This window comes from Ornithorhynchus anatinus, chromosome 7 (genome assembly GCF_004115215.2).
Source record: "Ornithorhynchus anatinus isolate Pmale09 chromosome 7, mOrnAna1.pri.v4, whole genome shotgun sequence".
Taxonomy (NCBI): domain Eukaryota; kingdom Metazoa; phylum Chordata; class Mammalia; order Monotremata; family Ornithorhynchidae; genus Ornithorhynchus; species Ornithorhynchus anatinus.
In genome coordinates, this window is record NC_041734.1 from 53,986,275 (window position 1) to 54,012,559 (window position 26,285).

Consider the following 26,285-nt stretch of genomic DNA (forward strand, 5'->3'; position numbering starts at 1 on the left):
ATATAATATGGAATTTAAAATAAATTGAGCATTTGATTTTAAAAGGACTTTCTATAGTAAAATAGGCAGCTTGCATATTTTCTCAGGAATTTATTTTGTTTTATTTGGTATTTAAATAATGTCCATATTGCCAAAAAAGAATGTGGAACATTATCACCATTATTCAGCTTTTCCTATACAATGAAGCATAACAATAGAATTCAAAATGACTGTTACATTCAAAAAGTTGTTAGAAATTAAACTGAGAGGGTCAAAACAGAATAGGAGACTTGGGGGAAAAAAAGAAATAGAACAAATAAAAGTTGCCAAAGGGCTAAATCCTTGGACAGTAAGAAAAAGCTGAAGATCAAAATGGACCTCAAGCTGAGCACATGACCTGCTGTTATGCAATATTAAGGTGCTTGAAGAAATATCTGGCATGCCCCTGTATAGTAGTGGTCCAATATTTCTTAAGAGTTCAGCATTACGTTCCACAAGCAAAGTTTAAGACAAATGCCAGAATGAAGGATAAAAAAAATACTATGAGCACAGGCTATAGGAACTGAAACCAGTTTGCCTGGAAGAGAGGTGACTTCAAAATGGCCAAGTACTAGAAGGTTCCTTATTCAGAAGGAATCATTATTAGATTGGGCCATTAACCAAACATAGTTGGTTTTAAAATGTAATCTGAAGGAATTAGGTGGGCTAAATGAAGACTTTCTTGGCAGCAAGCGATTAAGGACAGGGAATGTGCTTAGTACAGTGCTCTGCACATAGTAAGTGCTCATAAATACCGTTAAGTGACGGATAGTCTTTGAAATAGATCATATTACACTCCCTCTAGACTGTAAGGTCATGGGTAGGGAATGTGTCTACCAACTCTTTTGTACTCTCCCACACGCTTAGTACAGTGCTCTGCAGAGTAAGTGCCCAATACGTACCACTGACGATATTATACAAATCCTACACAAGATTTTGGGACTCTCTTTACTCATTCGCCTACTCCATCTCCTGCCTCATTCCGCTAAAATAAAAGACTGTCTAAAAATTCTAGAATTATGGAAACTGCTCCAAAACCCTACTTAAGGATGAACACTGACATTTTTTAAAACTCCTCCTGCCTCTGGTCAATCAATTTATCAATGGTATTTATCGACAGAGTGCCTGCTATGTATAGAACACTGTACTAAGCACTTGGGAGTGGACAATACAACAAAGTTGACAGGCATGTTACCTATCCTTAATCCCTTGCTGCCAAGGAAGTCTTCATTTTAGCCCACCTAAATCCTTCAGGTAACATCTGTTATGAAGATAGAATCGACAGGATTTGGCAAAAGACTGAATAGGTGGGTTGAAAGAGAGAGAGATGAGTCAAAGAAAATGCCAAGGTTACGGGCTTGTAGACAGGGAGGGTAGTGGTGTTGTCTACTTCAGTGCTTAGACCAGTGCTTGGCATGGAGTAAGTGCTTAACAAATACCACAATTATTATTATATTATTTCAGTGATGGGAAAGAGGGGAAGAAGGCATTTCTGCTAATTCTACTATCAGCACTCAGGTGCTTAATATAGTGTTCTGCCTACAATAGGCTTTCTAATACTCTTGATTTCATTGGTTTCTCCTACTTGAGGCCATTCACTAGCCAGCAAGTTCTGTGCCTCGGCAGATTTTTTCTGATCCAGACACTTGCACTCTCCGGGTGGCTTTATGCCACTCCAGACTTCAAAGTCCACCTTGTGCCCTTCCCTAACCAGGCTACAGCTAATACTGACTTAGAGGATAAAGAGCAAAAAGGAAAGAGTGTGAGATTTTTGGAAGCTGAAAGTGGGACAGGGGATTGGGCTGAAAAGGTAAGAAAAGCAGAGAGTCATAGAGGGGTAAAGACAGAAGGAAAGAAAAAGAGAAAAAAATAAGTGGGCGTAAAAGAGAGGGTGAAGGAAAAAGAAAAAAACAAAAGACAGAGAGAAAGAGGATGGCAAAAGGAGAGGACAAAAAGAGGGGGAAAAGAAGAGACCAAAGGGGAGGGGCAGGAGAGGACAAAGACGAAGACCACCCAGGAAGGTGCCAAGGGCCAGTTCAACCAAAGAGACTGCTGTTGTCACCAACAAAGAAGATGAGGAGGTATTTTGTTCTGATGCCCCAATCAAAAACTGGACCCAAAATGGATCTCACCTTAGACCAGTCAGGCAGAAGGGCTGGATGGGCCTACCCAATGCATACATCGGTGGAGTGGGAAAGAGAAGGAGAGTGACAAAAATAATTCTGAGAAGTAGATGGGAGGGAGGGGCCCAAGGACAGTGAGCATGAGAAGTGAAGCAATGTGAGAGGAGGATGTATGAGAAAGAAGGGAATATGTGTGTGTGTGTGTGTGTGTGTGTGTGTGTGTGAGAGAGAGAGAGAGAGAGAGAGAGTGAGTAAACTCCGTGAGTGTCATTCGCTAGGTAACTCACTGAAAACAAAATTTTAGAGGGGCATGTCAAATTCAGGATTCCCTTCATTTTAGACTGATGTAGTTTAAATGAAATTGTAGAATCAAGTCTTGAAAAACAAAGAACTTTGTTCTATCTTGAAAGTTTACTTATAGGGCTGCTAGATGATCTCTTCGAGTCCGGTGACTGTGAATTCTCTCTGTTGGTCAAAATTACTTTATAAAGTAAAGAAGCGGCCTAAGAGCTTTTTTTCCTATGTAACATTGAATACATGTAACATTGGTATATACATATATTTCTAGAACTATTTTCACCTTAAAAATGTCAAAATGGATGACCATGAATCATTAATAAGGACTGATGAATTTGGAAATGCAGTCAAAGGTCCTCAATAACCCTGAGACCTCCTCAATTACAGTCCATGTTTCTTTCACATTTCCAACTTACACCCATCTTCTTGCTTGCTTAAGATGAAGAAAGAAGTCACATATGCTAACCAGTTGAATTCATGCCTTTGAAAGAATTAACCATGTACAAGAAAACAAACAATTGTCCGATTAGCCAAAAAAAGGGAAATGTCTATGGAAAACAAAAAGAAAAAAAACCCAGCTGAAAAGCTCAATCCACGGCATCAAAAGTACCATTCACTGAACCACACTGTTCTTCCATAGAAGTCAAAGGCAACCAATTTTCAGGCAGGCTGGGTTTGCTTGATCTGCAGGGGGAGGAATCTTTATCGAACAAACAGAAAAATGAATTAATTTCAATTTCATTATATTTGAATATTAACTGCAATTTCTTATGGAAAATTCAATGGATCAAACTTTACAGTTCAAAATTTATTTTCTCTCTTTAGCTAGCAAAAATGCGCCTTCAATGTTATGGATGCTTAAAATTTAATTTCAGTATTTTCCCCCCACCTAATTTGAGCCTTGTGAGTCCCACAGTATGTACCAGACATCAAATATTATTCTCTAGCCCAATAAAGCCTGAGATGAAAATTGAATAAAGAAAAAAACTTGGAGAGAAAAAAAGCACAAATTAAAAATTATGAATTTAAAGTTAGTAGATGAAAGGATATCTTGAAAAGAGCAATGGTTTCATTTTCAAATTATTATTTAGAGTTTGGCCTTCACTTATTGACAGCTTTGTAACAGAATTACAAGCTTTAAGTATTTACAATTTACACCAACTACCTCTATACTAGATGTCAACACACTATACAGTATTTGGCCACTTAGTTTAAATGTGTTGGATCACATTCATAAAAAATGAATCCTGTGCTTCTTAGACTTCTCTAGCTACAGAAAAATTATGGAGTATCACACAGTTCTCACCCATTTTCTTCTAAGTCTACAGTTGGATTATGGGCAGTAATCTCATAAGTATTTTTTCCTAGAGTGGGATATTTACTTATTAGCCAGTTCAAGTGGAAGGCTCTTTCAATATATGAAGCAAAAAAATTAAATTGTTAGTGGTATATATTGATTTTTCTGAATGTATGGTACCAGATGTCAAGTGAACAAAGCCAACTCTGCTGGGAGAGATATGAGTGGAGTTCACAATGGATCCTTTCAAATCCATCAAGGAAGATCAAAGAGATTGATAGAATGTCGCAGGCAATTGTTTGTCTGGCTAGGGCCCTGTCTCTACTTTGAATGTACACCATTTAAGAAACAGTTCTGAGACAGTGGCCAAGGTTGAATGGGAGAAAGCTAATGTCAGGTTCAAAAAAAACACTCAACCAAACAACAAAAAAAGCAAAATCCCTATGTTCTTAAAAACACTAGCAAAATCTCTCATTAATCAGCTAATGATAGTGGTTTGCTTTTATTTCTTTTTATCACAATTCAGCACGGAAGCATGAAAACACATTAAGTTGTACTGCACTCTCCCAAATACTTAGCATAGGCCTCTGCATGCAGTCAGTGCTCAATAAATAAATTATTGATTAAAGTTATACACACGTGTTCCCCCTACCCCCTTCCCAAAAGAATTAAATCATTTCATATGTCTATTCTTTAAGGTATTGTTAAATGCTTGCAATGTGCCAGGAACTGTATGAAGTGCTGGGGTAGGTAAAGGCTAATCAGGATGGACACAGACCCTGTCCCACATGGGGCTCACAGTCTTAATCCCCATTTTATAGATGAGATAACTGAGGCACAGAAAAATTAGGCTACTTGTACAAGGTCCCACAGAAGACAAACGGCAGAACCAAGGTCCTTCTGATGCCCAGACCCATACTCTATCCACTAGACCACACTGCTTCTCATGAAGTCTCCTGATTGTCTCCCAAGTTTACCCATATGGCAGCCAACGCTCAGGGTTGTAGGGATCCTGAGAGGTTCCTCTTGCCCCAGTGTCAGCTTTCTCCAGGAACTGCCTCTAAAGGATTCGCTTGGAGGCAGGGACATCGGGAACAACCATCAGGGTGTCTGGGGCTACCTCTAACCAGACCAAGATGGTTTCGGCTTCAAAAACAAGGGACACTCCCTGATCAAGTCATTTTGGGCCTTAAAACCTGATTTGTTCTCTGCATTTTGGATCCCAAAAAAAGGAATTTTTTCCAATAGAAACTTATGTATTTCAAAAATATAGGTGGTCCTGTATTGTTGTGGCTCCTGTAAGGAGCTTTGAAATCTGATGTCCCTAGCATAGAGGCTAGAGTGCTTTGCACACAGTAAGTGCTCAATAAATACTACTGATTGATAGGGATGTTTTATTCAATGTCCCTTCTCTTGTAGTATAGAGCACTTAGGCTAAAAAGCTCACATATGCATTAAGCACAGAGAATTTTGTGGATGCTGTAAAAATAAAAGCCCTATCAAAACTAATATTGAAGCCAAGTTATAGGGAGTCTAGTTCATTTACAAATTAGCCAGCAAAGGTGCCTGCTCGCCCTTTATGAAACTAAACGCTGCTCCAAGAGCTAAAATATCCCAATTTAAAGTGGGAAGAGAGGGATGGAAGAACTCCCTCTGGCTGATCTCACCTTGCTGGCTGATATTGGATAAAATCAATCAATCAGTGGTATTTACTGAGAGATTACTATGGGCAGAGCACTGTACCAGGTGCTTGGGAGACTACAACAGAATTACATCATTTAGCACAACAGCAGATTATAAATATAAACAGATAAGAAATCTAGACTCCAAACTCGTTGTGGGCAGGGAATGTGTCTATTGTTATATTGTACTCTTCCAAGCACTTAATACAGTGCTCTGCACACAGTAAATGCTCAAAATATACGATTGACTGACTGCCCAGATGATCAGCTTCAGAGACCTCACCCAAAAAAGCCATCTCCCGTAAGGTGACCATTGGTCTGATTTTTGAGCTGGTCGGCTCTCTAACTGGTACTGGTATAGCACTGGGCACCTTTATGGCCAGTATTTTTAAATGGCCAGTCTATTTCGGCCTTGGCTCCCGCCCCCTAGATCCACATTTTGGAAGAGACAACTCTGTAACTCTGTCAACAGTAATAGTAATATGGTGGTATCTATTAAGTCCTATGTCCTACAATTCTAATCATTTATATTGATGCCTATTTACTTGTTTTGATGTCTGTCTCTACCACTACCCCCCAGACTGTAAGCCCAGTGTGGGCAGGGATTGTCTCTCTTTATTGCTGAACTGTACTTGCTAAGCTCTGCACACAGTAAGCACTCAAAGAATAATAATAATAATAATAATGTTGATATTTGTTAAGCGCTTACTATGTGCCGAGCACTGTTCTAAGCGCTGGGGTAGACATAGGGGAATCAGGTTGTCCCACGTGGGGCTCACAGTCTTAATCCCCATTTTACAGATGAGGGAACTGAGGCACGGAGAAGTGACTTGCCCACAGTCACACAGCCGACAAGTGGCAGAGCTGGGATTCGAACTCATGAGCCCTGACTCCAAAGCCCGTGCTCTTTCCACTGAGCCACGCTGCTTCTCCAATATGATTCAAGAATATGATTGAATGAATGAATGAATAAATAGGAGATAATTAGAGACAAGAGAAGGGAATGCAATGGCTCTGGGGCAAAGATGGGGGGGGGGGCAGGGTCCCCCTGGGGCCGCACTCTAAGTTCTGTGGATTTCTATAAAAGGTTCCATATGATGTTACTACATCTGTGATTTCCGGGTCTGGTATTTGTGACTGCTGTCAGTGGACACCCTAATCTCATAGGAAATCAAAAGTTGACTTTTGTGACCTCAAATGTAATTCATCTGATCTGTATACATTACAACAAAAAGAACCTAATAGCAAACTCCCTTTTTGTTTGATTGAAAATGGGTCGGTTTCCATTTGTGCAGCTCGGAGCCAAACAGATACAAAGATTTCTTTGTGTAAGTGAGTCTACTTTTTGGGAGCCACAAACCACTAGTCTGGGGGTGGGAATGGGGTTCTCAACCTTCAACCTCAGGGTTTCATCTGAAATACTCCCTCTCTTGCACCAATCCTCCCCTATTTCAAACCAAGGAAAACTCAGGATTTTATTTTTTTTCCAAACGAGTATTGCTATTAGCCTGTACAGTAATTAGGTCAATGTCTGGCAGTGTTGGGAGATGAATAAGATGATTTTGTTCTTGAAAACTTATCAACTTGGGAAGTAAGAATGATTTTAACTTTCATAAAATTATCCCAGATCCAATGATTTCATAGTTACTAACCCTCCTCCCTCCATCTGCAAAAGTAGACAAAGGCCTTCGTTTAAACCTAACCTACTTCTCTGGGAAGGAATAGAAAAAGCAATCTTTAGTTTAAAGTTTAACTGCTTTCTTATGATTCTTGCATTTCATTTTAGGTTCATTCAGAAGCGCAATTCAGCCACATGCAAATTAGATTAGGAAAAAAGGTGTCAAGTTTAAAATATGTTTTGTGTGTTTGTTTTAAGACTAGCACAAATAGCAAACTCTTGATTATCAGGGGAAATGGAGGAGGAAGATAGCATGGAAAATCAAAACATAGACAATATTAAAACTGCAAAATAGTTATGAGGCAACCTTCTTCCACAAGAAACTTTTTAATCATAGTTCTCTTACCTTCCTGGGTATGGGTTAATAAGGAGAGAAGTGTCCAAAATGGTGAAAAAAGATGCCAAGATCTGAGTAATACACAAACTGGATATTAAACCCTTAAAAACTGAGTTGCCTACTGCAAAATAAGTAGCATGGGTCTGGGAGTCAGAGGTCGCACTATGTGACCTTGGACAAGTCCCCTAGACTGCAAACTCGTTGTGGTGAGGGAATGTATTCGTTTATTGTTATATTGTACTCTCCCAAGATTTTAGTACAGGGCTCTGCATACAGTAAGCACTCAATAAATGAAACTGATTAAATAAAAGCCCCATAACTTCTCTGTGCCTCAGTTTCCTCAACTATAAAATGGGACTAAATATCTGTTCTCTTTCCTTCCTACTTAAACCCCATGTATGATAAGGACTGTATCCAATCTGATTAACTCTAGCACTTAGAACAGTGCTCAACACAAGGAAAGTGCTTAAATAAAATATTAATTAAAAATTTAAATTATTTGAAATCAAAACATGGGCAAATTATTTCCTATACCAAAACCTTAATGCAAAAGTCAAACTGTGGCTTGAATCTGATAGATTCTGCTTGGTAGAATCTGATTTAATAGAAGTCAATTAGTTATTTCAAGAAGGCAAAAAAAAGCTTCATATAAAAAAGCAATTGACTTATCAATCATCAAGAGAATGGTTTTCTGAAATAAAAATGAGTCAGACAAACCACAGATCATGTGTGAGACTTCAGATAAATAATGATCCAGGTTTAATTATTTTTACCAGGACTTTCTAACCAGTTGCAGAATACTTGTAGTAGCAGATCATCATTAAAAAAATGTTAATGTAAGCATTCTTGTTTTAGCAAAATTAAAAATGTATTAATGGAGATCAAAAAATATGTCTTTAAAGATAGCTACCCATTTAACCGAATACTCTGATGAGAGTGTTTCCTTAAATCATGTGTATGTGAGGTGCATATCACTTTGGAACAATATTTTAGGGGCTATAAATCAAGTGTTTAAAGAAAGTCTAGTTTAAGAAAACAATGAAAGTTTTAAAATACATGTGTCAAAAAAGGCATTTAGACTCCTAGCAAGACAAAAAATAGGGTTCTTTTTTCTTTTAGTATTGAAAAAACAGATAAAGGAAAATAAGCATCTCCAACAATATAGCCACTTGGCAGGACCTGATGCTCAAGGACATTGGCCTACCACCCAATTAGATCAGATTGGGTGGTTCAATGTTTTTGTTGTGCACTTGATAATGCAAAAACACTATCCAAGATCTTGTCTCGCAAAGCCTTGTGTGAAGCAGGCTTTGAAGACACAATAACATTCCTCTTGTGAGTTTCAAGCCCAGAGGCTAAAAGCGCCAAACAGCCATTCATTCTTCCATCTTGAGACACATTCCTAACCTAGTTCAAAGGCCTGAAAAACAACATGCCCTAGCTACATGCCTACACACCTTCTGAAGGTCTTTCCCTTGCAGGAACTTGTGAGTGGTGAAGGCTCATGTTGCAAAATATTTTTAAAGACATTGTTTGAGGAATGTTACATTCCAATAAAAGGGGAGGGGGGAGCTAGTTCAGTATGTAGTGGGTTTTTTTCCCTAAAGAAGGTTTAAGTGTAATTCTATTTTCAAGCTGGTTTTTTTTTAGGTGGAAATGAAAGATTTCATTTCCCACAAATCAATGATCGCAAAAGGCAGGTTAATGTCCCTAAATCCGATGGGGGAAAAATTAAATCAGTTCGTAAAGGAGCACATCAGTATTTAAGCAAGAGTACAAATTGAGGCAGGGTATGAAATCACAACCCAGATAATACTGATGTGCATATCGCTATACTTTGTTGTTTCCCCTATTTGTAACTTATTTTAATGCCTGGAGCCCCCATTAAATTGTAAACTCCTTGAGGGCAGAGATTCTATCAACTGTTTATACTTTCCCAAGCACTTAGTAAACAGGCTCTGCACACAAGCACTCAATACATACAACTGATAGAGTGAAAATCTGCCACATTTTTTTCTTCCTGATTCTTCCTTTTCCCTCAGCCTCTTCTATTAAGTGTTTCAATGGTGGAGCCGTCTTTATAATTCGACAACTGATAATATGGGAGAATTGTAAGTGTTGGCTAGATAGACCCTCAGGTTTGAGACGAACAAAGCCAAAATATACATTTGTTTTCCAAAGTAAAGCAAACCTTCTTTGTGCAAATCAGGAACTGAATCTTGAATGGATTCCCCCTTGCAGTCAGAACAACAACTCCCCCCAACCAGGTTTCTGGGGTTCTTCCTCCTGCTGGCCTTACTCCAAGCACTTTTCCTCTTTTGTTGTCATTTCTGTTCTGTCCATCTGGGTGGGAGCTTAGATTCCCCGCCCCCCATTCTCTGGGAGGTCTCTCCGCAGCTGCCACTGTACAAGCAAGGCCGCTGCTGTTGCTGCCTGGAAGCATTTTCCCAAGCCCTGCTCACCATTCTCTGGAGGACTTTTCCTGGACCACAAGAAGTTTGGTTCAATGCATGTGAATGCAACTGAGTGTGGTTGAGTGTTCATGGGTGTAGATGTGAGATGGATAGAAAATAAAAAGCCATTTTTCAGCATAGCCCAGTGGAAAGAACACAGGTCTAGGAATCAGAGGACCTGGGTTCTAATCCCAGCTCTGCCACTTGCCTGCTGGATGACCTTGAGCAAATCACTTAGCTTCTCTGTGCCTCAGTTTCCTCATCTATAAAATGGGGAATTCAATAACCGTTTTTCCTTCTACTTAGACTGTGGGATATGAGACACACGGGACAGGGACTATGTTCATTCATTCAATCGTTTATTGAGCGCTTACTATGGGCAATGCCTATACTAAGCACTTGGGAGAGTACAATATAACAATAAACAGACACATTTCCTTCTCTATGTCCGAACTGATGATCTGGTGTCTACCCTAGTGCTTAGAATACTGCTGGGCATTCTCATCATCATCAGTGGTATCTATTGAACAATTACTGTGTGCAGTGAATTGTATTAAGCACTTGGGAGAGTACAACAGAGTTGGTAGGCACATCCCCTGCCATCAATGAGCTTACAGTTTAGAGGAGATAGGCATAATATTTATTATATATAATTAATATCAATAATAACTTTATATATATATATAATTTTAAAGGTGTACGTAAGTGCTGTGGGGTTGACGGTGGGGAGAATACTGGCACATAATAAGTGCTTAACAAAACCCACAATTATTATTATTATTTTTCAGTAGTGTTCCATGATTCAGGTTAGACCCGACATCTTCACAATGGCAGGCAGTGAAAACAGACTACGGTAGAGGGGCATTCTACCATTTGTGGGAATGAGTTCCCAATGAACACCACAATCCAAACTACCCTTGAGTGGTGGGCTACCCTCTGGGAAAATAGGCCTCGCTCAGGAGTTCACCACCAGAAAGTTGGATGATGGACCCGGATGAACCTCGGTTTCCTTGCAGTTGTGTTAATAGAGTGGAAATTAAACAAACTCTTTACAGACATGTGCCAGAGTCCTGGAAAGGACAAGGTAAATCTATGCTACCTTTAAAAGGGTCTATCAGTATAACAGAGTTGGTAGACATGTTCCCTGTCCACAACGAACTTACAGTCTAGAGCCACTCACGCCAGTCCTAATGAGGACTAGAAGGATAAAGGTGCAGAAGGAGGCTCTCTTCTTTTGGTTCCTTTTCCTTCCTCTCCCCTTGCCTTCAGTCTTCCTACTTTTCCTTCCTCAATTGCCTCCCACCCTCTTCCATCTTCCCTCAAAGCCTCACCTCATGCTCAAAATGGAAAAGTCGGCACTGACAACTTAGAAATCTCAGTATTGCTAATGATCATATTTAATAAGGACCCACTGTGTGCACAGTGCTATGCTACATGATTGGGAAACCTGCAAAAAAAAAAAACCCAAAAAACGGGACCCCTGCTCTTAAGAAATTTGTAATCTACCCAGAGAACAGGGGTGGTAAAGTGACAGAGGCCCCATTTACAAGATAAAATAGCCAAAGATAATCAACACAGGGGACTACATAAAAAATTAACATAATATATGATCGAATAGATGGGGGATTAGTCAGGCAAGGCTACCTGGAGGGGCACTCTGAAAAAAGGGAGATATGTCATTTGACAGAGCTGAAGCGGGGGAGAGGCAAGAGCAATCAGTCAGAGGAGGAGAGTCAAGAGTAAGGGACAATTAGAAGGATGATAACTTACAAAATTAGGTAGTGATTATGACACAGCAATCAATCCTCAATATCCGACAAGAGATAAATCAAACTCCAAATAAGCATACATATCATGCTATATCTGTAGATATCTAGATTTATTTTAGTCAAGACAAGGTCCTTCAGTTTGATGGATCTCACTGAAAGAAGCATTTCCATCCCTTAATTAAAAAATCCCAAAACAGAACCTGATGTGATTGCTTAAGAAAAGATTTCCTTATTTAACATAATCTTCCTAGAAAGTCATAAAAAACATAAAATTGGGAGTCAGAATGATCAATTATTGATATGTATCATAGTCTTGAAATTTAAAGCACCTGTAGAGAATATTATCAAACCCAGAATCAGCAGGACTGTCTGTCACAGATTTTCTACAGACTAAAGAATAAATGGGCAAACCTTCCCAATGTGTGAAATAGGCCTCCTAAACTAAACTACACAAAGCTTGGAAATCTAAGTGAGAAATGCCAGCTGTCCTAAATTCTATTTCAGGATCTTTGACAAGGAGATCCAGAAGTGATTAAAATCCAATTTTAACTGCTCTGGGGAAAATGAGTAAAGGTTATTGTACTACAGCAAATCAATGCAATAAATAGCCCAAGTCATCATATATTAAGTAATTAAGAAAGGAAAAAAGATGATCCTACCCTAACCCAAAAGGCTAGCTCTAAACCTTGCCATAACAATAATACAAAGTCCAACTACGATATAAGCCAAAATTATAATCTCTTAACCAGCTGCTCTACCCCAACTACAGAACTAACCCTAATACATTTCAAAAATTGATTTTGACAATGACTGACTTTCAATTTTTGACCCTGCCAGTAAATTTTTTCCAACAGTGGTCTTTTGGGGTGTTAGATTTTTTTTCAATATCCAAGGATTTGCTCCTCATTCTTGACAGAAATCCTCCTGGTCTACAAAATTTGATTCAAGATTTTAAATGGAAACATCAATAAAATGCATAGCTTTTTCACACCACTAGGGATATATTCTTTAAATTAACTCTTCTTTTGCAATAAATGTTACCCTAGTGACTGGAAAGAATGAGCTGCTGCTACTCTGGTCTTTGCCTCCAATTCCTCTCTTCCAACAATCTTTAAGACTACAGAAACCAGATTTTGGGGAGGTCACTGGGAACCAAGAAGCAGAAAGAGACAGAGAGCCAAAGATATCCCGAAACAGAGAGGCCAGAGGGGCACCCAGCAACAGAAACACAGAAAAATACAATAAAAGAAAGAGTGATAGGGGAAAAAGGGGGCAAAGGGGAAGACAAGATCAGGAGGACAGGAGGATTGGGAGAGGAGTGATACCCACTCACTTGGAACAAAACTTTTCCGCTTCTTCAGCAGCATTAGTAATCGTGGCTACTGCCATCTCTAATTCCGTGATGCAATGGAAGAAGCCCCTCCCATCACTTTGGCCCAAAAAGGGGCCCAACAAGGGCCCTTCTATCAGTTTATTGGGAGGCAGGGCAGACCTCAAGAAAAAAAAAAAGGATGGTTGAAGTAGATCATTTCCTTCCTTATAAATCTCCATTGGCTTCCCACTGCCTCTTGTGTAAAACAAAAGCTCCCGACTAATGGTTTCAGGAATTTCTAGGAGCTGGTTAACTCCTCCTAATAGACCCTAGTTCAGTTTCTATATTCCTCCCACACCACTTTCCTAATCATCCCTGCCTTAACTCTTCCACTCATATCATTCTTCCCTCCTGAATCATCCTCTCCCCTCAGCATCACCCAAATGACAACCCTTCCTTCATTTATGCTACTTCCCAAATGCAACCTCCTCCTGAATGGATTCCCTGATTTCTTCCCCTATTTTTCTAGTTTCACCATTCTTTCAGCACCTTAGCTTCCATGCACCATTTTAAACACCTACCCATTCACTTATCTATTCACTTTTATTTGCTAGTTTTATTCTCACAATATCTTGCCCTCTAGACTGTAAGCTCCTTGAAAGCAGGAAATGTGCCCAGCAACTCTGTTGTATTCTCCCAAACTCTGGGAGGTCTGCCCTGCCTCACAGTAAACTGATAGAAGGGCACTTGTTGGGCCCCTTTATGGGCTAAAGTGATGGGAGGGGCTTCCTCCATTGCATCACGGAATTAGAGATGGCAGTAGCCTCAATTAGTAGTGCTGTTGAAGAAGCGGAAAAGTTTTTTCCATGTGAGTGGGTATCACTCCCGTCCCCATCCTCCTGTCCTCCCCCTTCTGTCCTCTAGATCTTTTCTTCCCCTTCACCTCCTTTGTTCCCCCATCACTCTCTTTTATTGTATTTTTCTGTGTTTCTGTTGCTGGATGCCTCTCTGGCCTCACTCAACAAATACCACTGATTGGTTATTGTTTATATGTCAATGTGTGAGCTTGTCTTCCCCGATTATATTGTAAAGTCCCCAAGACTTTCATTACTGTACATCCTCATGTGCTTTCAACAGAACTATCACTCTAAACTATTCATCCCGCCCAGCCCCACAGCACTTACATACATATCTGTAATTTTATTTAATATCTGTCTCACCCTCCAGACTGTAAGCTCATTGTGAGCAAGGAATGTCTCTGTACTGTACTCTCCCAAGCACTTAGTACAGTGCTCTACACACAGTAAGCGCTCAATAAATATAAACTGACAGGCTAACTAAGCTCACAGAAACACTCAATATGATTTATCAATATTTATTTTTTATGGTATTTAAGCGCTTTACTACATGCCAGGGATTGTTCTAAGCGCTGGGGTAGATACAAACTAATAAGGTTGGACACAGTCCATGTCAGACATTGACTCACAGTCTTTATCTCCATTTTACAGATGAGGTAACTGAGACAAAGAGAAGTTAAGTGACTTCCCTGAGATCACAGAGCAGACAAGTGACACTGCAAGAATTAGAACCTATGTCCTCTGGCTACCAGGCCCGTGCTCTTTCCACTAGCCAAGTAATAATAATGATAATAATAATAATAATAATAGTGGTATTTGTAAAGTGCTCACTATGTGTCAGGCACTGTACTAAGCACTGGGGTGGATAAAAAGCAAATCAGGGTGGACACAGTCCCTGTCCCATTTGGGGGTTCACCGTCTCATTCCCCATTTTATAGATGAGGTAACTGAGGCCCAGAGAAGAAAAGTGTCTTGCCCAAGATCACACAAGCCAAGTGGCAGAGCCGAAATTAGAACCTATAATCTTCTGACTCCCAGGCCTGGGCTCTATCCACTATGCCATTCTGCTTCTCAGTGCTTACTGTGGTGAGAGTGCTGTACCAAGGGATTGGGAGAGTATAGTGTAACAAAGTTAACAGACACTTTCCCTGCCCACAAGGAGCTTATAGTCTAGAGGCGGATACAGATATTAAAATTAATTACAGACATGCAAATAAGTGCTGAGAGACTGAGGGAAGGGTGAACATAGTGTACAACTCCAAGGGCAGCAGAGAAGCAGCATGGTCTAGTGGATGGAATACAGGCCTGGAGTCAGAAAGCCCTGGGTTCTAATCTCAGCTCCACCACTTGTCTACGCTTTGACCTTGGACAACTCACTTCATTTCTCTGGGCCTCAGTTACCTCATCTGTAAAATGGGGATTAAGACTTGAGGCCCATATAAGACATGGATTGTGTCCAACCTGATTACCTGGTAGCTACCCTAGCGTTTAGAACAACATTTGGCAACTTGTAAGCACTTAAATACCATAAAAACAAAAACAAAAAGGGCAAGGGTGACACATAAGGGAAAGGGTGTGGGGACATAAGGATTTATAATAAAGAGTTGGTAGACATTGATTAGAGATTATGCAATGTCTCTGGGAGGGCTGGGTTGGAAATATTGTCCCCCTGGTTCTCAGCTCCCTCAACCACCTCCCCCATAAACTCGCTGGGGCTAACTACATCTTCAACTCTCTCCGTTTACACCCATCGGTTCTCCTCTCTGGCTACTGTGCAGCACTATGCTTGCTGCTGCTTCTTAATGAGGATTTTTAAGTAACTCATTGCCAGGCCCCTTAAATTATCTGCCTGGCCCTGTAATTTATATGTGTGGTAATGTTAGTGAAAACTCATACAATACTCAACTTCTCTGTGCCTCAGTTACCTCATCTGTAAAATGAGGATTAAGACTGTGAGCCCAACATGGGACAACCTGATTACTTTGTATCTAACCCAGCGCTTAGAATAGTGCTTGGCACAGAGTAAGCGCTTAACAAATACCATCATTATTACTACTCATAAATTGGGTTTAAAAATCTGATTTGTGAGGGAGAAGATTTTACTCACTTTCAAATTATTTGGATTAATGGGGGAACACATATCCATTGTGTTCCCCTCTCTTTGCCAGGATCAAACAAAGGTAGCTCCTTCCTTTATCCTATTGGCATCTGACAAACTATTTTTTCAGCAAGGAATTCCAGGTGAAGAAAAGGTGAGTAGTCATCATTGGTATTTTCTGAGTATTTACTGTGTGTAGAGCACTGTACTAAGCACTCGGGGGCAAAAATAGAGTAGACAGTCTCAATCCCTGCCTTCAGGGAGTTTATGATCTGGCAGGGAAGACAGACAGAATAAATTACAGGTATGGGAAGCAATAGAGAATAAAGATATGAACATTAAGTGTGGATAGGGCTAGGGTTGGGGTGAGGAGCTCAGTTCTTTCGGGATACAGACTTATGTCCATAGGTGACTTTACTGCTATTTGTACTCAGAATACAAAATTTATAGTCTATCTTGACAACTTGAAAATAAAACATTCAAAGTGATTTTATCAAAGTTCCTCCAGAAGAATCATAGAATTGTTGGGTATTATATGAAATTTGCCAAGTTTAAGTTTCAACTTGTATGTGGAATAAGGTCAGAAATGAAGCCTTATATTTGGGACAAAACTCTTCCCATGCAGGTCTCTAGGCAAGCATTTTCTCAAAAAGTGGGTTTTTTGGTTAATAAATACATAGGGATTGCTATATGATAGCAAACTTTTAACCAAAAAATAGGATAGAATACCAGTGACAAAACCTCAAAGGAGGCTAAGTCTTCCTGTTGAAATCAAACAGAAAACAGAGTTTGTAGGGGTGCTATGTTTTTTTTCTCCTAAATATAAAAAAAATCCACATCCCCCCAAAATTAACAAAGAAAACACCCTTTGCAGAACCTACTGCAGATTTTGACTTCAGTTAAGGCTCAAGAAACACAAATATGAAAAAAAAAACCAGTTCTGATCTTTGTAACTAAATAAAAAAAAACAGATCTCAAGATTTCCTCTTTCCAGCACCTTATATATGCCCCCATTAAGACTCCGTAGTAAAGGTCAGGAAATAGAAGTGAAAATCACTAAATATGGAATGGACTCTAACCACTTAAATGTCCTCTCCCCAGTTCCCTAGCAACCCCTGGGGCTTGCCTAAAGATTATGTGAGCACATCAGTGAGCTAAACAGGGAAGAGGCTATAAAAATTTTCTCTGGACACCACTCATCATCCAGCTAGCTATCATCCTATCTCCTTCCTCCCATTTCTGTCCAAATTTCTCAAGTGGGTTATAGCCACTAGTTGCTCCACTTCCTCTTCTCCAACTCCCTTGAGACCCTCTACAGTCCAATGTTTATCTCCCTTCACCCCACTGATACTGCACAGTCCAAGGTCACCAGTGACCTACTTCTTAATAAATCAGTTTCTACTCTGTTCTAATTCTTGACCTCTAGGCTGTCTTCGACACTATGGAATACTCTCTTCCGCTGGCCCCATATACTATATCTACCCCAGCACTTAGTACAGTGTTTGGCAGATAGTAAACCCTTAACAAATACCACAGTGGTGATGATTATTGTTATTCTCCCAGACCCTCTAACTAACCTTGATTTTTCTGCCAGTCCTCCCCTAATTCCGCACTAATCAGGCAGATCCATTTAAGTCTGTTTGGCTGGCTGTTCCTCAACCTCCCTGCTTAACTTTGGGTGTCCCTCAAGGCTCTGTTCTGAGATCAGTTTTCATTTCAATTTACATCCAAATCCCTTGGGACTCATCTTTTCCCACTGCTTCAACTAGCTCCCCTATGCAGATGAGACACATAACTACCTTGCTAGCTCTGATCTTTCTCCTGATCTGAAATCTTCCATTTCCACCTGCCTCCAGGAAAGTCCCACTGCTGCCTCCAGCTCAGTGGGTCCAAAACTGATCTAATCTTCCCTCCCAGATCCACTCCTCTATATAATAATAATAATAGTGATATTTATTAAGCGCTTACTATGTGACAAGCACTGGATGAAGATCTGGGGTGGATACAAGCAAATCAGGTTGATCAAGGTCCCCATCCCATGTGGAGCTCACAGTCTCAAACCCCATTTTACAGATGAGGTCAGAGAAGTGAAGTGACCTGCCCAAGGCCACAAAGCAGATGAGTGGAGGAGCCAGCCCATGCTCTATCCACTATGCCATTCTGCTCCACTTCAAATTCCTCTACACTGCACGCTCACTGTGGGTAGGGAATGTGTCTGTTTGCTGTTTTATTGTACTCTCCTGAGTGTTGAGTACAGTGCTCCACGTACAGTAAGCGCTCAATAAGTATGATTGAATCAAATTTCCCAGTCATTGTTGCAACCACCACCATCCTCCCCAATTCTCAAGCCCTTCTCTTTTTTCAACCCCCATACTTCTCTCTGGAACATTTTTCTAGAATGTCACTTTGCAAACACCTCCCCACGCCTCAGAAACCTCAACTGGCTGCTCATTCCTTTCCATATTGAGCAGAAACTCCACACCATTGGTTTGAAGGCCTTCACAGAGCTCTCTCCCTCCAATTTATCCACTCACTTCTTCTACTATGGCCTGGCTCAAATTCTTCATTCCTCTTAAGGTCAGTCAATGGAATTTATTGAGTGCTTACTATACGTAGAGCACTGTACTAAGCACTTTGGAGGATACGCTCTAACAGACTTTGTAGACACATTCCCTCAAGCTAGCTTACTCACTGTGCCTCGTTCTCATGTCTCCCACCACCAACCTCTTGCTCATGGCCCTCCCTGCTGCCTGGTAAAGGCAGGATAGTCAAGATATCTTAGCTGTCCCAGGAATTCAGACAGTGCTCACAGAACTATTCTGCTGAATTTTCTATGGTTTTTTTTCTATATTATCTCCTTCAGACTGTTCTTATAAACTCTTACACGGTAGAAACAACTTTCTGGGTGTTACAGTACCTAGCACACTGTGCCTTCTTAATAAATGTTAAAATAAAAATAATGATAATGTCACCTCTTTGATCACTTCTCCACATGAGCTGTGAAATACAAAAATAGCACACCTACCAACTACTCGAGATTAAACCTCTAATGTGCTGTTTGAAGTGTTTGACCCAGATACGCCAAGGAGGATCAGAGAGTTGCACACTGAGTTATCTTTCAGTTACTAAAACAAAAGAGTACAGAGCTTATTAAAGTTTCCTTGACCTGCTACAACTAAGATTACTCTGGGATCATTATCTACACTATCAATAAGCAGATCATAACAATGTATTCACTAGTGTGTCCTGGAGACGCTGTGACTTCCTTTCACTTTGAAAATTCTGATTAAGATCTTATAAAATAGGAAGAAAACAGTTTGCAGTCATGGAAGACTGAAATCACTAAACTCTGTTCAGTGCAATGACCCACAAAGTAGAACATTAAAAAGGTAAGATTCTATTCTGTGCTATAGGAGAAATCAGGGGTACAAACAGAATTAGTAAAGGATTGTAATCTCTATAAACTGAAACACTAAAAACGTTTCCTAAAAGCAAATCAATGTCCTTTTATTTATGTGGGTTTAATTGCATTTTCCTCTTAACCACATAATTCAAAGAAGCTTCAATTGATCACCGGTTTGAAAAAAAATCATATTTTTCTTTGAAAGTGGGGTGAGTAGAATCCAGAGTAGCCTCTTAAGTGAGGCTATATATTCACAAGCACTTTCCTCACAAGAATGTTTCACATATATCGTCTAATCAACCCACCCAGTATTCCTGGGGAGTATATTGTCTTTCCAGACTGAAAGAGAGGGAACTGGGAAAAACCTGACACTTAATAAAATATGCCATTTAAGAAATGATGTTACTGCAACATGTTCATAGTTTCAACTAGCATAAAAACAAAACTTCTTTTTTACTCCTGAGCAGTTGCAATGATTCAGACTCAAAATATAAGTCTTGAAAATAGAGTTCTTAATATGGGCACCTTACAAGTAAAAAGGAGACAGAAGGCAATGTAAATAGATGACATCAACCTAAATGAAATAGAGATGATAAAATATATATTTTTTTTAGTTTTGTAAATTCAAAAAAGAGTGCCCACTGTTATCCATAGAAAAACCCAAGCCAATATAAAATTGTACAGTAGTAAAGGAGCATGCTGCAAAAACTGACTGGAGAAGAAAACACCACTTTTTATTTACTTATTATCATATTTGTTAAGCGCTCACTTTGTGTCAAGTGCTGTTTTAAGCACTGGGGTAGATACAGGTAGCCCACAGTCCTTGTCCCAAACGAGGCTCACAGTCTAAGTAGGAGGGAGAACCTTGTATTTAATCCCTATTTTATAGTTGAGGAAACTGAGGTACAGACAAGTTAAGTGCATTGCATAGCAAGCAATTGGCAGTGCCAGGATTAGAACCTAGGTCTTTTGACTCCAGGCCTATTGTCTTTCCACTACACCACGCTGATTCTGTATATGACATAACATGTAAAAATCACATGACAGCTTCCAGCGCTTAGAACAGTGCTCGGCACATAGTAAGCGCTTAACAAATACCAACATTATTATAGGTCTGCATACAAAGGCTCAAATTACCCTAGAGTTGCTTCTTTAATCTTTAGAAATTTTCCAATTTATATTCAATTCCACATATACGTTTCTGTTTCATGTGAAGAAGAAAGGGCAGCCACTGGGGGTTTGTACACTTTGGTACATATCCCTTTGTACTGTATTTTAATGTCTTTCACTCCCTTCTGGTCTATGAGTTCCTTGTGGGCATGGATCATCTATACCTACTCTTTTGGGCTGTACTCTCCCAAACATTTAGTATAGTGCTCTGTACACAGTAAGTGCTCAATAAATACCACTGATCCACTGAGTGGAGAGATGTGCAAAATGATGCTTGAAAAAATGACCTGGGCAATGGCGCGGTATGGACTGGAAAAGGAAGAGAGCAAGGAGGTCTGTGAGGAAGCTGATGTAGTAGTTGACTTGGAATATGACAAATGCTTGGGAAAGGGTGGTGCTAGTTTCACTGGAAAGAAGGGGCAGAATTCTGGAGAGGCTGTGAAGAACCAACTGGATTCGGTGACTGAATATGCAGGTTGAAAGAAAGTGAGGAGTCACGGATAATGCCACGGATGCAGGCTCAAAAAACAGGGAAGATGAGGATGAAGTCTACATTGATGGGAAAGCCAGGTGGAGGAGAGGATTATAAACCCGGTGTGGGCAGGGATTGTCACTCTTTACTGCTGAATTGTACTTTCCAAGTGCTTAGTAGAGTGCTCTACACCCAGTAAGCGCTCAATTAATATGACTGAATGAATGAGAGATGAGAGCTGACCTGAGCTGCCAGTGGGACACCCTTATAGAGATGTCATGGAGGCAGATAGAGACGGGTATCGCCAACGGAGAGAGGTTTGGGCTAGAGAGATAGATTCCAGAGTCACCCTTGTAGAGGTGGAAGTCACGCTGTAAGAGTCAATGAGCTCCCCAAAGTAGTGACAGTAGATTAAGAATAGAAAGGAATTTACAGCGAGCCCTGAGGAAAATCCACAGATTAAACTATGGAAAACTGAGATGAGGGATACCCAGTTGGAGAGTGGAAACCAGAGGAAGGGCTGGTGAAAGAGACTGAGGAGGTGCAGGAAGAGTATCAAGAGAGGACTGTGTCAGAAAAACAGATTAGATAGTATTTCCAGGAGAAGGACATAGTCTAAATAATAAAAACAACTCATAATTATGGTATTTTTTAACCGCTTACTGTGGGCCAGACACCATACTAAGTGCTGGGATGGATATAAGCAAATCTGGTTGGACACAGTCCCTAACCCACATGGGCTCACAGTCTCGATTACCATTTTACAGATGAGGTAAATGAGGCACAGAGAAGTTAAGTGACTCATCCAAGGTCACACAGCGGACAAACGGCAGAGCGGGATTAGAGCCCATAACCTTCTCGCTCCCAATCCCATGCTCTATCCACTAAGCCATGCTGATTTTCCAAGCACCTATTCACCTAGACTAGCATGTCAAAGGCAGCCAAGAAGTCAGGGAAGATTAGGAGGGAGTAGAGTTTGCCAATTTGGAGAGGAGCTACTCACTGGGGTATTGGAAAGCGCTAGAACAGGATAGCCAAGTTTGGTTTGGAATTGTTTCCTAGTGCCTGCCTTCTTATTGGTACAAATGTGCTTCCCCCCACCCCCCTCAGTCCCCGCCGCTCTCCAAAGGTGGTGGAAGTCATCTACTCTTTACTTCACCCTGTCACCAGTATGCCTGGACTCTGGAAGCTAAAATATTGTTTGTCTACTAGGACCGGTGATTTCATCTTGGCCACCTGAATCTGGTTTAGAAATAAAAATTGTGGTTAAACTCTCCCTCAATATTTAGAAAAAAAGGCTCCTGAAAATTCATAAAATTTGTCTATTGAACCCAATTGTCCCCACTGATTTCCAGTTTATTACTGGATATTTTCCTGGGGGGGAGGGGTGGGGGAGTTTTCCCTCAGTTTCCCTTTTGTTGAGAAATTGGCATAATTTCCTCCATTCAGATGCTGATAGTATCACCAGAAACAGAAACCTCTTCTCATCTGTTCCCAAGCCCCTCCTCAGATGCAGGACCGGGGCATCCCACATTCCTGCTCCTTGCCCAGACATGGGGCGACACCCTCTCCCTGTCCTTTGGAAAGGGGAAGCAGCATATGACAGTGGAAAGAGCACAGGCTTGGGAAACAGAGGATCCGGGTTCTAATCCCGGCTTCGCCAACTGTTTTCTGTCACCTTGGACAAGTCACTTCCTCAACTGCCAACTGGGGATTAAATAGCTGTTCTCCCTCCTACTAAGACTGTGAGCCCCTTGCAGGACAGGGACGGTACTTAAATACCATTTAAAAAAAAAAAGGGTTGGGATCAGATTTCACAATCTGCAGATTTTCAAAATGGCCTCTGAGCCATTCTGTTAAAACCTCCAATCAAGTCAAAGTATTTACTGAGTACCTACTGTGAGCAATACAATGGAATTAGTAGAATTTATAATCCATCTGGGGAGAGAGGCATTAAAATAATTTACAGATCAGAAGAAGAGGGAAAAGGAGATCCATAGGAGTAAGTGCTTAAGTAGTAATATGGTGGTTATAAGTACACAAGTCAGTTAGGGAGATATAAGGTAAGGAGATTAGAAATCAATCTGGGAAGGCTTCCTGGAGATGTAGTCTCAGAAGGGCTTTGAAGATGGTGAGAAGAGTAGTCTGTTGAGGGAATCCCAGGCAGGGGGAAGGGCTTGGGAAAGCAGAAGAGTTGAGGTAGAGGCACAGTGAGTAGGTTAGCTTGAGAAGAGTGAAGACTGCAAGCTGAGTGGTAGTGGGAGAAGTGAATGGATAAGTAGGAAGAAGAGAGCTGACTGAGCACCTTCATGCCAATGATTAGATTTCTGCTTAACTCATAGAGGAATGGACAGCCATTACAGAATGAAGAGGAATGGGTTATCACTATGGTCAGGACCCAAGGAGCATCACGAAAACTCAGGAGCTGTAAATTCTAATCTTGCTCCCTACACCTAAAGCTCCCTCCTAAGGACAGCTTTCCTGAGCCCCAGTTGGAGGGCGAACATATTCCTTAAGGTGAGGAGAAACAGGAAGCTTTCCCTGAGAGTGGTCTGTCAAAATTCCTTACATATGAATCTGAGATGATCTTTATCAAATTAGTTCCCTCGTTTATAAGTTACGGTCATCATGAAATTTCATAATAACTCCAGTTTATTGGAGTTACTGGAGTTATTGAATACCAGTTCGTGGCTCTAAAATATTGTTTTTGCCTTTATTGACTCAATCACAGAAAATACAAGGTGACTAATTAGCTTGAGGCTCGCCCTTGGGTTTTTTAGGTTAAAAATGGACTATTCCTCTAAAAGTGTACCTTTTTAAAACACGTTGGCCCCCCCGAAGGCTCATCTAATACTTTCTGCAAAGAAAGAGGTGAGATGACTCGAATTGTTAAGAATTAATTTCTTCTGAAAAGTTAACATTTACATTTTACATGGCTGAGAAATTTGTCTGGATCACTACCACAATGAGTGAAGGGTTGAAAAGGGATAAGTCAACAGAGCACTGAATGAAAAAGTCAATGAACTATTTTAATGATTTATGAAACCTGCAAGATGGAACTCCAGTCTTAAATGGAGAAAATGGGAATAGCAATATAAAGTTCAATGCAAATTGATCAGAAAGCCCAAATAGTAAACAATTTGGTCAAAGCTTTTAAATTCAAAATTAAGTTAATGTTGTGAAATATTGAAATATTTCACATATCCAAATGGAAAACTTGCACTTGATATTTCAAAACAAATTATAGGTACAACTGCAGGGTTCTCCTCTACACCCTCTCTCACCACACTAAATCAAGTATTTCGCCTTTATGCATCTTTGCTTTCCCTCTTGTGAATATGTGATTATCGAAAGTTTTACGATATCTTTAAAATGATTAAGATGCATTGTTAGTTAAGCAGGATCTTTCGTGGCAGTCATGTACAGTGTTTTGCCTTTGGATTTACTTAAACTCACTCACATTTTCTGTGGCAGAGTAGGATGCTTAATGGAAAATAGTCACCTGTGGAAACCAGCATTTCTATTAATTCAACGAGATCATTAGCAGCCGATAGCTAATACCAGGTGTCCACACACTTGGTCTTCGGGCATTCCAAACCATACCCCTGGAGCCAAGGTTTGCTCTGGGCAGCCCAAGCTTCTGAAATAGGAATATGAATCCAAGCTCTGGGGTCCTGATGACTGCCCCAAAAGATCAAATGCAGACACAGTAGCTAGAACAGCCCTCGGGGAGTCTGGCTAGTTCTTATACCACTCTGGTCAAATTAGACTCATATCCCCAAGTAGGTACCAACTCTGTGGCTTCTTCAGAGCATCTTGGGGCCAATGGGACAACCAGGAAATCCTCGAACCTTAGTACAGTGCTTGGCACGTAGTAAGCACTTAAAAAATACCACCACTACTAAACCACGCCCCTCTCAGGATCGCACCTGGAGAGCTTCCAGTACTCTACCAATCTCAGCTAGGGGAGGAAAGAGTCAAGCAGAGGCATATCCATTCCATTCCTAGCTTGAGCAGTGGCTAGCAAGTGGAAGGCAATATGCTACAAGTCAAAACTCACCTGTGCTGGGCAGCGGCGGCAGGAGAGAGAGTCGAGGGCAGAGACTCAAGTTTACTGCACGGAAGAAGGCAATGGTAAACCACTTCTGTATTTTGACCAAGAAAACTCTTTGGATACACTACCAGAACAACTGCAAATGCAAGCAGGGCGTTCTGGGAGAGATGTGTCCATAAAGCGGTTATGGGTCGGAGATGACTCGACAGGATAAGACAAGACTAAACCCCGGTGTAGTAGAAGACAAGAGGTAGTAGGCAAGAGGCCTAAGAATAGCCTGAAGCTCTTTGTGGGCAGAGACTGTGGCTACAAACTGTTGTACTGTACACTCCCAAGTACTTACTACAGTCCTCCGCACACAGAGAGCTCAAAAAATACCACTGACGATGATGATGATATTGGCATTAAGTGCTTACTATGTGTTAGGCACTGGATTAGATACAAAATTATCAGATAAGATACATTCCTTGCCCCACCTGGGACTCACTATCCATTTTACCCCCATTTTACTGGAAACAGAGGCCCAGAGAGGCTAAGTGACTTCCATCCATCCATCATACTTGTTGAGTGCTTGCTTTGTGCAGAGCACTGTACCAAGTACTTGGGAGAGTACAAGACAGTCTGGTAGACCTGACCACTGCACTCAAGGAGTTTACAGACTAACAGGACAATGTTAAAATCTCCTATCTGCACGTCTACCTAAAACCAAGCTCGAACTGCTGTCTCAGAACCGGCCTGAGCTCCAGGGGCAAAGAGAAGGGGTGCTAAGAAGCGTGGATGCTGGTAGAGGGTCAGAACAGCCAGCCATTACTAGACAACTACCACCTTCAAAACACTTCTCTGCCAAGAGGTTTTGAAATAAATCAGTTATTTAAATTTCTAGATGGTAAGCCATCTTCATTCTAGGGATGTCTCCAAGGAGCTTTGCGTACCAAAGGAAAATCGTTAGAGCAGATAATTTATATGCCCGGTGATATTTCACGTTTTGAATAAGTCAATACCATGGACAGCATTTATTTCATGGACAATATTTAAAGAGGAAGTTAAAAGCTTCTATTTCAGGAAGAGTATGCAATACAGGATTGAGATAAAAAATACTACCCACGTTGGTTTACAGAATTTTTAAGACCTTGAGTGACTGATCTAAATTGTGTTTGACTAGGAATGTATAGGTGGACACAATCTGTGACCCAAAAGTTGTTTGGAAAACCAGAAAAGCTCTTATTCTGGCCAGAAGTCCAGGGTGAAATTTTGTGTTACGTTGG

General features: G+C 40.6%; 1 protein-coding gene across 2 annotated transcripts in view; it reads right to left on the reverse strand.

Annotated features, from left to right (window-relative positions):
• Window positions 1–26,285, reverse strand: part of IRS1 (insulin receptor substrate 1) — a 91,403-nt gene that overhangs the window by 58,243 nt on the left and 6,875 nt on the right. The window contains exon 2 of one of the 2 annotated variants that reach the window (XM_029068907.2): window positions 2,818–3,138. The exons of the other annotated variant lie outside the window; for it this stretch is intronic. The gene's annotated coding sequence lies outside the window, so the exon portion shown is untranslated. Of the gene's footprint in view, window positions 1–2,817; window positions 3,139–26,285 lie in introns of those variants that run through there. 2 annotated transcript variants of the gene reach the window in all.